Source organism: Numida meleagris, chromosome Z (assembly GCF_002078875.1).
Source record: "Numida meleagris isolate 19003 breed g44 Domestic line chromosome Z, NumMel1.0, whole genome shotgun sequence".
NCBI classification, from domain to species: domain Eukaryota; kingdom Metazoa; phylum Chordata; class Aves; order Galliformes; family Numididae; genus Numida; species Numida meleagris.
In genome coordinates, this window is record NC_034438.1 from 49464799 (window position 1) to 49481466 (window position 16668).

The 16668-nt window shown below is 37.7% G+C and overlaps 1 protein-coding gene across 6 annotated transcripts in view; it reads right to left on the reverse strand.

The window, feature by feature from the left end:
- The window catches only part of PAM (peptidylglycine alpha-amidating monooxygenase), a 141357-nt gene that overhangs the window by 91084 nt on the left and 33605 nt on the right, over window positions 1-16668 (reverse strand). Inside the window, exon 2 of one of the 6 annotated variants that reach the window (XM_021380512.1) lies at window positions 2994-3148. The exons of the other annotated variants lie outside the window; for them this stretch is intronic. The gene's annotated coding sequence lies outside the window, so the exon portion shown is untranslated. The remainder of the gene's footprint in view (window positions 1-2993; window positions 3149-16668) is intronic. 6 annotated transcript variants of the gene reach the window in all.

Below are 16668 nucleotides of genomic sequence, written 5' to 3' on the forward strand. Positions count from 1 at the left end.
GCTGGCTTGTGTCCAGCTTTTCATCCACCAGCACCTGCAAGTCCTTCTAAAACAGTGAAATGGAGAAAGTCCGTTCCTTCTTGTAGAAGTTAGATCTCAGAAAGCTGAAGCAGAAAGAGCACATTTAAAATGCCCAGTCTGCATTTTAAACACATATGAAAAGCATTTTATTCACAATAAATCACCTTGTAATTCGTCTGCTTTGTCCAACCGTCATGCAAGTAAAATTATCTTGTCAAGAAAGATCAACACTTTTCACTGAAAGATGACATCTTAACTAAATGCTGATTTCACATTCTCAAAAAAATGAACAAGTTGGATAGTACTAATTACTTGCTTAAAAGGGAAAGCACATGAGAACCTTCATCTTTCATTTTAGTATCGAGATCATTATCAGCAGCACAGAGCAGTAACAATAAAGGCTCACTGAAGTGCCCTTTATCTCCCTTTTTTGTGGAGAAAAAAAGAATTTACTAAGGGGAAAATGTTTCAAGAATTTGGATTAACCTCCAAAGATGAACCACGGGAGAGATCATTAAAAACATTTAAGTTAAATTACACATAACGTGTGAACAATGAATTAAATTCATTGCAAATTCCTTCACTAGAAATTACTTCAAATCTTGCTTCTTTATGCATCCAGGCAAACAAGAACAAAAGCAACATTCTTCAGTCATAGTGTGCAGGAGTTTGTTCATGTAGCTATTTAGACTGTTTTGAACTGGCTGGTTCTAATAAAACACATTGTGAGAGGCAGCACAAGCAATTGGACATGTAGTGGTAGGCAACAGGTGACCTATCAGGCTGGCCCAGGCAGCACCTCCAGCAGGTACTCCCTGCCTGTAACCATGGGATGCCCCTTCTCCCTCCTCTATGCCTCACCCTGTTTGGCTGCTGAGTTGAACTGGCCCACTGCTACCAGATGAACACAAGCACTGGAAAAGGATTAAGGGAACAGGAAAGTGTGTGCTAGGAGGGAAGGGGGTGAGCTAGTGCTAGTGACATCCTCCCAGCCTGGCACCACCAGACAGAGAGCAAGGTTATTTCTGTGTGTCCTCTGTGCCTGGGGAACATCCCCTCAGCCTGGACACTCCACTGACCCTATGCACAACCCAGACAAATCTACCTGAACAAGCCTCTTTCAGGAGGGGCACAATGTTATATGGAGGCAATGGAAGGAACCATCTTTAATGAAGTGCAGTGAGGCAGTAATCCAGCAGGAACTACCAGTTAGTTGTTAGTTTAGCATCTCCTAGTAGAATATTTAAGAGAAATCTAAGGAAGAGGGTTGTACGTATACCAAACCCCATCCCCATCTCCCCCTCACATCATCGCCCCCCCAAAAAAAGCCCCCAAAAAACCCAATAACCATGAAAACCAGAACAGTTTTGCCTTCTGTTCTAGGAGGGTATTCTCAACTGAGAGCTACTAGATTACCATCTAAGACGTGCTCCAACAGGTCCAGCCTATGTGATGTAGATAAACTGAGACTTTGAGCATTTTAGCTCCATTAAAATAACAAGTAACTTTCATTCATTAAAATAATTTGTAAAAGTTTGTGAGTGTATTACAAAACTAATCTTGTAGTGTTTCCTTGTTCCAAAAGGCCCAGATAGTAACACTCCTTAAATAAGTGATAATGGGAAGAGTGAGAGAGGAAAAAGCAAATCATTGTATCTAATTCAATTTAGCAGTAGTTAACAACTGGATGACATAAGAACCACAAAAAGCAGGTATCTGAGTTTTCTACTATTACAGTTCCTTTTCTATAGCACGAACTTTTTTCTAGTTGAATTTTCATTATCACAAAATACAGTAATGCTAACAGTAAGGTAATCAAATGCAATAAAGTAGACTAGTATTTCAGCAGAACATTCAGAGGAATTTTTTAGAAGTAAAAATGAAAGTTAAAAACAAGCAGCAGGTTTTCTGTGAAGTGCCTACAGAGATGGAATGTATAAGACGAAGATGAATAACCAAGAAGCCCAATTCCTAAAAGTCACCACTACATATGGGAAAATAAGAAGTTCACAGGAGAAGGCAGAACAGGAGAAAGAGAAATGAAGAATTAAAAAAAGTATGCAGAAACCAAAACCAATGTAAGAAACAGATGCTGAGAACGTACAAGTCTCTGTTAGATGGGAAAAGTCAACATCTATTCTTTTCAAGCAAAGAGCAAGTCAGATGAAATAATTATCATCTGTTAAGCCCAATCAAATTTAACAGAGCCAATTAATACTCAGAAAAGGTCAAAGCTTCCATAGAAAAATAAGCTTGTGTAACGGATATCTCTTGTTAAGAATGATCTCTGAAACCACTCTTGAGATTTCAACAGTAGTTCTTTAAAAAGACAGACATAACAAAACTGACATAATAATGGAAAATGCATTTATTAAAAATCAAAGTTTCATGAAAATCATTCAATCACCGAAAACAGTAAACATACAGTCTGTTTTTGAAGAATTTAGCCTTGGAATTTAGAGAAATGTAACAGACTATACAATTCTTGGCATATATACACATAGAGATTTCTTAAAACAATATCCTGCCTTAGGGGCAGGCAAGTTAAACATGAACAGTAGCATAGGAAAGAGAAGTCATTATGAATACTGTGCACTAACATGGAAAACCAAACAAACACCAAGCAGCAAAGCAGTTAGAACCAGGTGAGAGCAAGGAAACACATGCAAAAAAAGAAAAGTCTGCTCCCCTTCAAGTCTGTGCAAATTCTGGGCACAATTCCAACTGTCAGCCAACTTGATGACTTAGCGGGTAACACTAATAAAAGAGTTTCTCAATAACATTTATTTTGTCTTTGTATGTAATGTTTCAAGGAGCAAAAGGAAATCAACCGCAATTTATCTTGAGAGAGAATATAAATGGCGGTAAAGCTTATGACTGATGCTAGTTCTACTGCATTTGCTGTCTCAAAGCAAAACAAGACAAAACAGATGGAATCTTGAGCAGAGGAAACAAATCATCAGGCTTAGTACCTAGACTACTCTGGACATGCTCCCTCCCTCTTACTGGTCTATGAAGGAAGATTTGAGGGCACGCATGGAAAGAACTTCCGACTCACTCAGGCTTGTTCACTTGCAGAGTAGAGTGAGTCAGAGTGCTGTGCTCCCAGTTGGCAAACACTATGCACCTACAGAAGGATTAAGAAAGATGATACAGGAAAATTAACACCATGTATTGTTTTCTTGAAACAATTTTTTATTTTTAGACTTAATAGCTAAATAAATGAAATTGCTACCAAATAAATAAGGAAATACTTGTAAGAGAACAAGATATGAAATGAAATCTGCATAGGACTGGAAAAGAAAGATTACTCTTTCTGGGATTTTAAAAAGTATGCTTTAAAATCTGCTTATGTAAAAGTTGTTTTCAAAATTTAGGAAGCTTCCATAATTCAACCAAGTGGCAAATTGAAATTGTTTTTATCTCCTTTTATCTAGGTTGCAGAGGCAGAAAACAGTATAAATACAAGACTTTTCAATAAGGCTTGTCTATCTTGTCTTATGCAGCGTATTTAAGAGGATGGGCACTTTCAATTTACATTTCTTTTTCCTCCTATGCTTGTTCAGACAAGAGCATACATGATTAACAGGTTAGATGCATGTAAATTCTCTCCCAGCATAATAAACTATTCAAATAGTTACCTTACCGCATAATTTTGAGATCAATGGCACATGCAATTTTAAAAGCTTTACTGGTTACTCCTGTCTGTTAGTAGCGCTAGGTTTTACTCACTCTCAGAATCTTGCCTAGCATTAAAAACAATCCTACCTAAAAAAAAAGTTAGACCTTTTGCCAACAGCCATGGGTCGTACCAATTTTTTCTCTTCTAGAGTCTGCTCAGTAATCTCACAGACTATGAGGTATCCCAGTTATAGGAATAATCAAAGCTGTTGTCAGCAAACTTACAGCACACAGTTTAAAAGCAGATGTATGTTTGATCAACTGAACAGAAATCAGATAGTGTTTGAACACACAACAAGGAATAAGAAGCTACTACTGAAGTAAGTCTTTCACATTTCAAGAGTGGGTCCTGTGAGTGACAAAATTAAAGACACGCTCTGACTTTTAAAGATCCGGCCTTCATTAAACCATCTTGGAAGCTCTATGCAAGCAAGTGATCTAAACCCAGAAGATGTATTTGTTTTATTTTTGAAATAAGGAAGCTTGTTGTCAGCAGTTTACGGGCTGGTTTGGCCCAGTTCCGTGACTAATGGGGTGGGGGGACCCACGAAACCACGCCCTGGGAAAGGGAAAAAGGGAAAAGCTGAAGGGGTAGGGAAATGGGCCTAAAAACAAAACAGTGGCAACGATCTGAGAAGAAACAAACTCATTTACTAAATAAGATTTCGGAATGCAAGATAACACAATATAATACAACATAATTAAAATTGAAGCTAATAAATAAAATGAGAGAGAGCGTCCAAAAACCAAAAGGCCTTACTCTAACGCTGAAGGCGAGACACTGCTGGGACAAGCAGGAGGGAAAGAGAGCAAGAGGGGCATCTCGTGATATGTGTACAGCTTTTATCTTTCCCTCTGAATGGAAAATGCTAACAGAACAGCAAACATTCCTCTGGGAAATGTAGTTGTTGTTCTCTTCTGAGAACCAGGTACCCAGAACTATTCACAATCCATAGAATTGGAACATTAACTCTTTAACTCCCAGTGCACTACATGATTTTGTGATGTGGAATACAGATAGCCAAAAATCATAAAACCGTGACACTTGTTAACAATAAATCTGTGAATACAGACACATTCATTTAATTACATTCTGAACCTTAAAAAAATTCATGACTACATACATTTCAGTTCCTAATGTATAAATGTTAACAAATCAACTTTTGCTGTGTGAAACAACTGCACAGTTTTGGGAGTACTGAACTGCCATAAGCATTGCTGTACAAAGGTGAACAAAACCAGACAGCACACATAAAGTTGTACTGTGCAATTCTGCTCAACGTTCCAGAGTAATGTAATTTCTCAAAATTAAAATTCATCTTTGTATATATACATATATACACGAGTTTATAGTACCAATAAAGACAATGAAAAAAAGTTCTAAGAAGCTCCACTGCACATCAGTTCCTCCAGACTGGGCCTTAGCACGTGTGCTTTAAGCATCTGATCTCGTTTGCATTTGTTTTAGTTATTAAATTGAACCCCTCTAAGTAAAAACAACAACAACAACAACGAGCTGAAGTGTTAGCTGTCCTTTCTAATTTCAACAAATTAGTTGAGAAGCACTTTTGAATTCCTAGATTCTGTTCAAGCAGAAGAGCTGTAAGGAAATCTCTTCAGCTTTAAAGAGAAGACTGAGTTCTTTGCCTCACTCTTTATGGCCATTCTTAACAGACCTTGTATTGGTATCGCAAGGAATTTTCCCTTGAGCACTACTTTGGCAGGTAAACACAAAGTTTAACTTTTTTTTTTTAAATACAAAGTAAGATTATGTGACAATCAGTGTATGCATTTTATACTGTTTGCCTTTTTCTTCAGAACACAATCTCTCTCCCGTCCTATTTGCCAAGTGACTATTTTGATTCTCAGGGAGCAGAAGATAGAACAGGTAGGTTTTATCAGTGACTTGTCTTGTCAAAACACTATCTTTTATTAAGCACCATGTAACTGATTTAGGCCAGCACTCCATTCTGATGCTCATTAACTAACAGGTCCTACGGAAGAAGGAAGTGAACCAGGAAGAACTCACTACTCCAGAAGTTGTCAGAGGAACTACTGGCATCATGGCTTGATAAACAATGACAAAAGGTGAACACCACAGGAAGCAAGCCTTTCAAAACCTCTCAAATTTAAGGTCAGACTTCGAACAAAAATATGCCTTTCTCCCTGTTCTCATTCTAGTTACAGAGAAAGAGAATTTTATGAAAAGGAATTAAGAACAGTCCAAACAACACTATCACTTATGGCCTACAGTAAACCTTTATGATATGCATGTTCACTTGTCCATTTTATCTTTCCCCTGATTAGCTCATTCTTACTACTGAGCATAGTTTAGTGTCCTTTGTCAGTAATCAAATTCAGATTAAATACAGCCAGGTATAAACCTACACTTTTAAGAACTTTTATCAATCTGATTTTTCTTCAGAAGGGTGAAAGCTTTGTTGGCAGGAGCTAGGGAAAGAAGAGGTAAAAGGCCCTCATATACTGCTTAGAAATAGCAGTGAAAGAGCTAAAACAACAACAACCAAAAACCACAAACAGTACACAACACATCCACCTGAAAAATAACATTTTTTTTAAACAGAATAGTAAAAGTTTTCTAGCTAGCTTCTTTTTTTTCTAACATGTCTTTTACTCTATAAAATATGAAAAAAGCATTTTGTTTTCCTACATAAATTCCTCCAGGGGCAAGAATATGCAGTTACGCACGAAAAATAAAAAATAATAAAAAAAATCAATACGGAGTTTTCTAAAATTCTCTATTAAAAAAATACACGAGATAATTTTTAAGCTGTTTTTCCCTACAACTACTTCTGAAGTGCTAAGCAGAACATTACACAGATTTTAGCATAAAAATTATTTCTACTTTCACTTTTACTTAGAAGTAAATCATTTAAGCTGAATTCCCAAAACTGAATCCCAAAAGATTTCTAAAGTATTGTACTTTAAGGTATTCAGACTGAAATTTTTCTGTTTTGCTTACAGCTAAGATTGAAGTTTTTAGGTCAGCATTAAAAACTGTTTACACAAACATTTCATTGTCCTGCTTTAAGTACATCTTAGCAATAAACAAAAAAAAACAACATACTTTGTTACATACTTTGACATTAAATATGACCCCAGTTTTTTACCAAAAATTTTGCTCAGTGTGCAGCAGAAACAGATCCTTTACTAGCAGGCACATCATCAGAAAGGTCAGTATTGAGACCAGTTGTTGGGAATAGTTAATGTTTTCAACATTATTACTGTTTCAAGGGAGGAAGCACTTTTGTCCAATGGGTAACATTAATTGACAGTTCTTAATTAATTGCCAAGCACGTTATTTCACCGACTAAAAAAAATCAACAGGTATGAGATAAAAGTTAGCTAGTAACCCCCCAAAAATGCTTTCAAAAATCTGATTGTACCAGTCAGTCCATAGAAACTGGGCAGTCCTACCTGAACTGCCTTCTGGCACTTCAAGCTCGAAATCAAGGTAGTCAGAATCTATTACAACAAGGTGCAGATTAACTTCCAATTAAAAGATAGAACTTGGGTGACAAAATAATAAAAACAGACAGCAATTCTGGAATTTCAAAAACAGCATGGGCTTTTTCAGCTGAAATCCTCAGGACATCCTAAATGTTAGAAATGGGAGTGCAGAGCTGAAACAGCCAAACATCTGCACAGCAGAAAGCAACATTTCTTTCGTGGTTCAAATCAAACTCGACATATTTTTTCCCCAAGGTCCTTTGCAATTCAAACCATTCTGTTATTCAATGAAATTGCTGTATGACTACAAAGCACAAACGTGCCAGAACATCTGGTCCATGAGCCTCAAAAATGGGTAGAAAGGAGAAGCTGGAAATCTGAACACAGGAAGCCTCACCTTTGTAAGTAAGATACTCCATGGTCTAAATTGTACTTTGTACCAAGAGATTAGGGCATCGTAAACTGCTTGTGAAAAGCAGTACTTACTGAATTTAGATATAAACATCCTTCTGAAAATTAGGCTTCAAAACTCAATGCCAATTTTCTCTATACAAAACTACATTACTGTGGCAGCTACTCATGCCAGTCCATTGAGCACTTGCAATTTCCTTTAGTAAAACATTTTTACAATCATCCTCTTATGGCCATTTAATGGTTTATTTAGAGTCCCACTGTTCATGAGGAATACAGAATTATCAGAGTGCTGTTTCTCTGCAGCAAATGAATGCCATTTCTAACTAAAGCTTTCAAGAGGGAAATCTGTGTTCTGTACCAGCAAAGACTTCACATCTACCACTTATATAAAATTAATCACAGCACTTTATCAGATCTTTATAAATCATGCTAATGGTGTTTTTTTCCACATAATACTTGAAAGCAGAGGTGACAAGCACCAAGCAAATGGCTGGCATTTCTTTAAAAAAAAAAAAAAAATCACATGGCAGACTTGTGCACTTGTGTAACAGAAGTTTAGGAGATGCTTACGTACGATGCTTATGAGAATACCATACAAAGACAGAAATAAAGTATTATTAAGATAATGATGACAAGGTGAAAACAGTTGGTCAAAACATTGAAAAGAATGGGAGGGGAATGGCCATTACCTTGTAAAGATCCTTGTACCTCCCTGTGGCATTACACTTTTTCTTTCTCACACATCTTTCCCTAAGCCTGGAGGCTGTCAACAGACTTTGTTACATACATACGTGTATATATAGCTAAGAGAGATGCATAGGGATGGGGAAATGCAGAGAGGTACTGTGGAATCAGGGTTATGTAGATAGGTAATAAGGAAATTTGTTACATTCTTCATTCAATTATTACCTGGTGCAATTGCCAGAGATTTTTTCAGTTTTCCAACACATAACAACTGGATGCCTCATCTTGCTTAATGAATAGCCTATACTGTATTTTGTACAGTACTCTCTTTAAATCTTTCCTGCATTCTGCAACCACCACATGTTACTATTAAACAAAAAGACTAAAGAAGATTTTAGTAAGGTTTACGTACTGAAACTGCTTGTTTAAAAACATTAAATAAAAGCAAACAAAAAAAAATACAAACTTAGAACATAGACACATTAGGTATCTAAACCTGAAGCTGAACTAAAAGACTTTTGAAGCTTTATCAGCCTGGTGTTTGAGAAAATCAAGGGAGCTTATAAAAAAGATGAACTTTTTGCACGGTCTGATAGTGACAGGACAATGGGGAAATGCTTCGAACTAAAAGAGGGGATATTCATGTTAGAAAGAAATTCTTTACTCAGACAGCGGTAAGGCCCTGGCACAGGCTGCCTAGAGAAGCTGTGGTGCCCCATCCTTGAAGGTGTTCAAAGCCAGGTGGGACAGGGGCATGGGCAACCTGATCTGGTGGGTGGCAACCCTACGCATACAGCAGGTTGGAACTGGGTGGGCTTTACCTTCCAAGACAATCATTCTGTGATTCTGTGAAAATACACAGTAAACATCAGTTGGGTCACTGCTTTGCACAGAGTAATGCAATGCATGCAACTTTTCTTGCCACAGTTGGGGGCATACTGCACTGAGAACTCTCTCTTCCAAAACCACCTTCCTCTCCAACACAAAAGAAACAACCACTTTTAACGCTAATAGTGATATTACTCTTCTGATGCAGGCACCAACATAAAAGAAATGAAAGGTCCTAATAGAAAAATAATTGTCTTTAAATTTACACCTGATTAATTCTTTGCAGAATTCAATAAAAAAAGTGTATGAAGCTGAAGCTCAATCGTGAAGAAACATAACTATACCTACACTCCACTTTCATAGTTCTGTGCCCTCAGTAGGCCCAATAAAGCCTGTCTAGAAGCTTAACTACCAGCCTAGGTTTGTGTGCATTGCTTGCGACTTCCTCAGCACAAGCTACCTGAGAAAAAAAGTGGTCACAGCCACTTCTTTGGAGCTGCACCACAATCTGCTTGAGCTCAGCACCAGGCCAACTGTGGCAGGCTGCCAAAAATCTGAGCTGCACAGGTGAGGGAGATTTACACAGGATTTCACTCACAGATTAAAGCTTTATTTATTGGTGCTGTAACTGTACAAAGTACATCAATGGAATTGCACAAGGTGTGACATAGCTGTTGTCTCCCCACAGGCAACTTTATGAGGTAGGACAGCCACCCAGACCAAGCAGGAACAAGCAGTTTGGAAAAATCAGGTGAATGTGTCACTAAGACGCCCACACTCAGAGGCTTTGCAGACACCGCAGAGCACTGCTCCTCGCCTGAGTACTGCACCGCCCCACTGGGTGCCATGCCAACATGCAGGTGGCTGACACCAAGCTGACTTCTGCACGAAGGAAGGAGCTGACAGAACGAAGGGGCACAGTGAGGAAGGTCAACATCATTTGGTGCGGGTGCTCTTCACTCACCCGACACATACCAGAAATATCAGAAATAGCATTGCCAGCAGGAGCAGGGAAGTGATTGTCCCTCTGTATTCAGTTCTGGTGAGGCTGCACCTCGAGTACTGCGCCCAGTTTTGGGCCCCTCACTGCAAGAAAGACATTGAGGCCCTGGAGCGTGTTCAGAGGAGGGCGACGAAGCTGCTGAGGGGTCTAGAGCACAGGCCTTATGAGGAGCGGCTGAGGGAGCTGGGGTTGTTCAGTCTGCAGAAGAGGAGGCTCAGGGGAGACCTTATCGCTCTCTACAACTACCTGAAGGGAGGTTGTAGTGAGCTGGGGGTCGGCCTCTTCTCTCTTCTAACTAGCGACAGGACAAGAGGGAATGGCCTCAAGTTGCGCCAGGGGAGATTCAGGATGGACGTTAGGAAATACTACTTTTCTGAAAGAGTGGTTGGGTGCTGGAGTGGGCTGCCCAGGGAGGTGGTGGAGTCACCGATCCTGGAGGTGTTCAAGGAACATTCAGATGTTGTACTGAGGGGCATGGTTTGGTGGACAAATACTGGTGATAGGTGGATGGTTGGACTGGATGATCTTAGAGATCTTTTCTAACCTTGGTGATTCTGTGATTCTGCAACAGCTAGACAGAAAGCTGGCTTTCTCCTTACCACACATATGCCACGTGGGAGAACTTTCCAAAAACATATTGCTAGCAGTTGTGTAATCTCCCATTTGTTTTCAAACTGTTTTAACAGATTTTAATACTGCCCAAAGAATTGACCTCGAGGTTTTTAAAGGAGAAGACAAAAAACACCTGGCCTACAGCCATTCTGCAGTAAAAACATACAATTTTCCAATGTTGTTTCTTGCCTTCCCTGTTTGAATTTTCCTTTTTCTCAAACCAGGCAGTTTAAATTAATCTGTAGTTACTTATACAGCTTACACTTTCAGAGGAGTTTCATACCAGGTGACAAGAGCTGCATCACTTACCAGTCCCAGGGTCTGCTTCGGTTTAAGAGATCAAGTCAGACTCTGCATTAAGTTGCAAAGAAAAACATGATCTCAAGTTATTCAGTTCACAGAGAGGCTTGATATAATTTTATGATCACTGTAATGCTTCTGAGGGAAAAAAGGTGCTAATTCAGGCTATATCTAACATTCATGAATACAAGACAATATTGTTCTGTTTTACTGTGATATTGGCCGTGTTGAGTAGAAAGTCTGACTGCTTTCTGGAGGGCTACGGCAGCTAATGCTGACATGATGCAGACAACTGATTTAAACTGCAGCATCTTTGTGCCTCCGCAGCACGCAGTTTCAGAACATCAGGCATTAGCTACAACTGCCATCCTGAGATAATGCTCTGAAAATACATGAGAGTGTATTTCAGGATTGCTTTTCTATGAATTTTTTGTTCGTTTCAAAGACAACTGGTCACAAAAAAGACACAGTATCATACAGAGAGGTGCTCAGTATCTCTAATTACAGTTTTGTCAATCCCAATGCTGTACAAACTAAGAAAAAAGTAAATATGAATGTCCAAAAAAGGACTTAGCAAGTGAACATTTGACAGCTTTTTTGTATTGTTTGCGTTAAGAAAGGGAGTTATAAAGCACATCTGTCAGTTATTCACAAAACAAATCTTGTTACTGAAGTAATGTGAAGATCACTTTTTAAAAGTAATCAAAAAAGTTGAAGTAGTACTGTTGCTCAAAACAACCTCAACACAATTTTCAAAATTAACAGGTATAACTGCGATCAAATCTAAGCATCAGAAGTCACAAATTATTTTTCCATAACCATAATGAATGAAGTACTGATTTATGTATGGTGCTTATGAGATAATAAAAAAAATCTTTTTGTAACAGTAAGCTGAATTCACTGAAAAGACTTGTTTAGCTTTTACGAAGTTTGTTTTAAACTTACTCACGTTCCTCCCTTCTTTTCACAAGTCTCTTGGCTTTGCGGAGAAGAGAGGACACAGGTAAACTTCATAAGCGTAGTACAATTAAACTCCTATGCACTGAATGAAACAATAGAAAACACAGATCCTATCTAAATAATGAAATATATCTGTGAGCAGACTCAATCAGCTCAAAACAGTGCAAAAGCCGATTCAATTTTGAAGAAGTCATCTAACTTTTATAGTACATAGTGGAAGTGTTTTCCCAGTTAAATATGTTACTATTTTAAATTTAGCTCATTTTGAAAGCTGTATTATTCAGTAGTAGAAACTACTTTAATTTCCACTGGAGAGACGAGCTTGTGATAATCATGAACGAAACATACTTTGAGCTGATGAAAACCACAACGCTTCAGAAAAAAGATCAGGCTTTCCAGCCCAGATAGCATACTCCTACTTCTAAGCCATAATCCATAAACTCAGTGGCACTTCAAATAGGGAAACTGCAGCTCAACTATCTGAACCTTTGCCGACAGCATTTGTGTTTGCTTTGATCAGCAATGAAATGGCTACTTTTGAAATTTAAAGCATTGTTATTTAGATTTAATCCAGCATTTTCTTGAAATGTAAAGCTTGAATACTTCATGGTTGTCTTAAATCTTTTGTTTCAGGCTGTCTGCTCTGATGGACATGACTGCATTGCTTCCACTTAAGTCCCATTTTAAGGATATCCAGGGAAGCACAAAAGGGACAGAAGGATCTTATATTTCATAGTTAAATAAAATTTGAGTTTTGATTAGATGAGAGAACAAGAAAAAAATGTGACAAGGAGTAAGTTCAAAGATAAATAAATTCTCCATTGGGAAAAAACAATCAAGTAAATATTTATATCATTTTTTCACAGGTCTGTATTTAAGTTATCTTAAAACCTAAAAGAGTTCTTCTATGTAGACAAGATTTTACAACCTCCTAAATAAACTATTCAATAAACTACACAAAGTTTCTTACAAGTTTAGCCCACAGTACTACCTGAGACTGGAAATATTCTCACTGTGGTTTTGTAGTACTACAAATTTATTAGATACAACAAAAGACACAATTGTTCAAAAAATTTACTGACCAACAGCGTCACTATGATTGTCACTTTTTCTGCCTTACTTGGTAGTGTAGATCTAGTTTCCCTCCCCCTTTTTATTTTTTATTTTTTTTACTTCTTTGTAATTTCTTTGGGCAGGAGACAGATACCTTGGTAAACAGTGAAACTAAAATTATCTCACGTTAATCACAAGAAATTCTCCTGAGACCACACTTTCAAGCAGGCTGAAGACAGATGGTGCCTATGTTCAGCAGCACGTAACACTAACCAAATATGTGCCACTCAAATACATTTGAACAATGAACTCCATCTGTGTCTTAATTACTATAGCAAAACCATCCCCTGTAACTGCAATGGTTCCACAATTTTGTAACTTCAAAAGATAAACTCTTATCTAAAGAAGGTTACCCAGGACTAGCTATTGTGCAGTTTTCAGAGAATAATTCTGAAATACAGAAATATGAACAAAACTTCACAGCTTCCTGAAAAACACACACACACACACATTGTTTTCTGTGGAAGCATATGTTAAAAACACTTAAACTCTCATTTACTTATCAAAATACAAAAGCAGATTTCAGGCTTATATTTTGCACAAAAGTACAGCAAACAATCTGTTTAGGAAACACAACAACCCTATATTTGTTGTCTGTTTCATTTTTGAAGTGTTCTCTAAAATTCACATGAAGCTTTTAAGTTACATTTCATACTCTATTGTCACACAGATATGACAGAAAACACATAAAAGACATAACCTACCTCTAACACAAAGAGCAATATTCATCCTAACACAAAGAACAATATTAAACCATACTTGAAATGTAAAGCACATACATTGTGGAGCTCTGAAATAGTGAATAAAGCTAAGGAAAAAGTGAACACTGCTGAGTTACAAAATCATTCCTAAAGAACACTGATGAAGAAATGAAGTGTAGACAATAACAACAGAGGGTACTTCTGTACTTACACGGGTATCTCAGCAGCTATAGTTCTACCTAAAGAGACTAATTTGCATGCATTATTACATCCTATTCCTAGTGCTTCTGTGACATTAAGAAATAGCTAATTCACTATACAGAGTGGGAACTGAAGCACAAGTCCCCTGCAAGACATCTTGGGACCAAGCCAAGAACTAAAATCAATTCCACATGCACCAAATTGCTATTCACAACCCATCATTATAACTGATTCTTGTAAAGTCACAATGTCCTCAATAAAACTCAGCAGAGCTAGAATATGCCATAATTAGATTGGACACTTCTAAAAGCTTTTACTAGAGCTAAGAATGACAGGTATGTATTTTCCTATTACAATATCACATTTTAATTACAGGAGAACAAATACAATATTTATCGTTCATGATTTTTATTTGCTAACTCCTATTACTGTTGGGCTACCGTAACTAACAAGTAAAATAGAAAGCACATTGCGTTCTTAATACCTTGAAAGAGTATAGATTCAAAAAAGCTCATTAGGTCTCATGACCAAGAATTGCATCAAAATTTCAGGTTTTTTTTAAGCTGATAAAAAAAGTTTTACATCATATCAAACTTGAGTTTTTCCCCAGCAAACTGCCTACAGTTGCCTTCTCAGGAGAGAAGCAGGTTTAATTCCTTTTTCTGACACAGATGTGGTGGCCTTACACATATAACCTCCCAGGATACATGTTTTTCTTTTGACATAAACATAGGTTAAACCAGACATTCTCTCCCTGAGATTTCCTCCAATCACAGGTTAGTGTCTACTGTCTAACTCTGCGTCTTGTTTTAGAATCAAAGGCATGCTTTGTCATTTGGACTCCCTCCTGCTTTTCTTGAATCCATGGTTTGAGAATGATAGATGATCTTCATCCTGAAGAGGGAACTGAATCATCCTCCCTCCCTGGTGAGCCAATTAAGAAGGTAGCCAAATAAAAAGAAATATAATATTATTAGCAGTTTTGAAAATCTGTATTGATATTTCTTCCTACCCAAACAAATTCATGATTTATTTTACAGGACTACTTATTAATTTCAACTTCATGAAAGAAATAAGAAAAAGCCCTGCCCTGGCCATGCTTTAAATCACCCTCACGTCCATCAGGGTGGAAGCAGCAAGCTGCCAGCCAGGGGAGACTTGGCGTTCAAGAGTCGCTTCATCACCACTGTTCTCAGGAAAGGCATAGCAGGCACCTATTCCCAGGTAGCAAAGGGAGGAAGGGCTTACCACTAAACTGAGCTGAGTGCTTCACAAGTATTAGTTTAAGATACTACAGGGAAAGCTCAAGGAAACTCCATATTGTTGTGTTCCTTCTCTTAGAACAAAAAGCTCTGTTCAAACACGGAGTCACCACCATACTGAAGCTCTACACTACTTTTCTGATTAAGGTGGCATGCTCCTTTCCTGCCCTTCAAAATTTTGTGTTGCTTCCCTACGAAAAATTTATTCTGTCCAGCACTGCAGAACAAACTACAAACCTTTTCTCATGGACACCTTACTGATAAAGCAAAAGTTTCCAAAGCCTTCAAGTTATGTTCAATTTTTAATTAAAAAAAGTAACTAAAATAAAAGTAACTCGAAGTACTACAGAGATAACAATAGAAATCTCATTGCTCTCCTTCACTAGGCTAACAGTACAATTTCTATGTAGCTGAAGCATTTAATGAGCACGATTGACTTAACTTTCAACACTGCACTCTTCTGCACTCAAGCTTCTTTCAGGTGTGCATAAGGACATGGGGCAAAAGACTCCCTACATACTATCATGTAAAAAGATATATCAAACTGATAAATTAACTACTGTATTTGCTCAGTAATTAAAGAAGAGAGACACTGGTATCTTGCAGAAGTATACAACCGCTTTATTTCCATTGAAATCTAGGATGTTTGGCTGAGTTCTGGAATTACAGAACCCTTCTGATTCCCACACTTTTCCACTGTAAATCACTTACAGATTTGCATTCTGAGAAATGTGTATCAAATCCATTCTCAGTTTAAACTATGCAGCTTTCACTAAAGTAAGCATAATTTATTTGCAAGCATGGTGCTTACAGCACCCACGATGGAAATCCCTTTTCTCTGATATAAATTTTAATGCATTGAAAAAAATGGCAGTGATTAAAAAAAAAGAAAGAACATTAAGCTCACCTACAACCTCTTTGAGGTAATATGCAATGGTACTACAGAAACAGAGGTACCTAACAGAATCATAAATTAACGTTTCTGTTAGAAGTACAGCAGTACTTCTGAGGTAATAAACAGAGGACTGAGAGCAAAAAAGCAAAATAACTGTGAGGCTTCATCACTAACTCCCATTCAGATCACAAAACTATCAATAAGGCAACTTGGGAAGTGGAGAAGGCTTGAAAATCACAACATAAACAAACCCCACAGACACGTGAAATGAAACCATAACATGAAACACTGAATTCCTACTTACCCCTCATGCAGAACAGGCTAAACAGTGTCAAGTGATTCTTCTGCTTTTTGAAGAAGTTACCCGGAATTAGGTGCTGCAGTCACAACAGTGTTAACACAAAACACTTGGGACAGTGCAAGCTTTATGGAATTCTACAACAGTTTTCTCAGTACACTATTACATTTGTTTTATATTTATATTTCAAAGAATGATCACCTTCATTACCCACCACTGCAAAG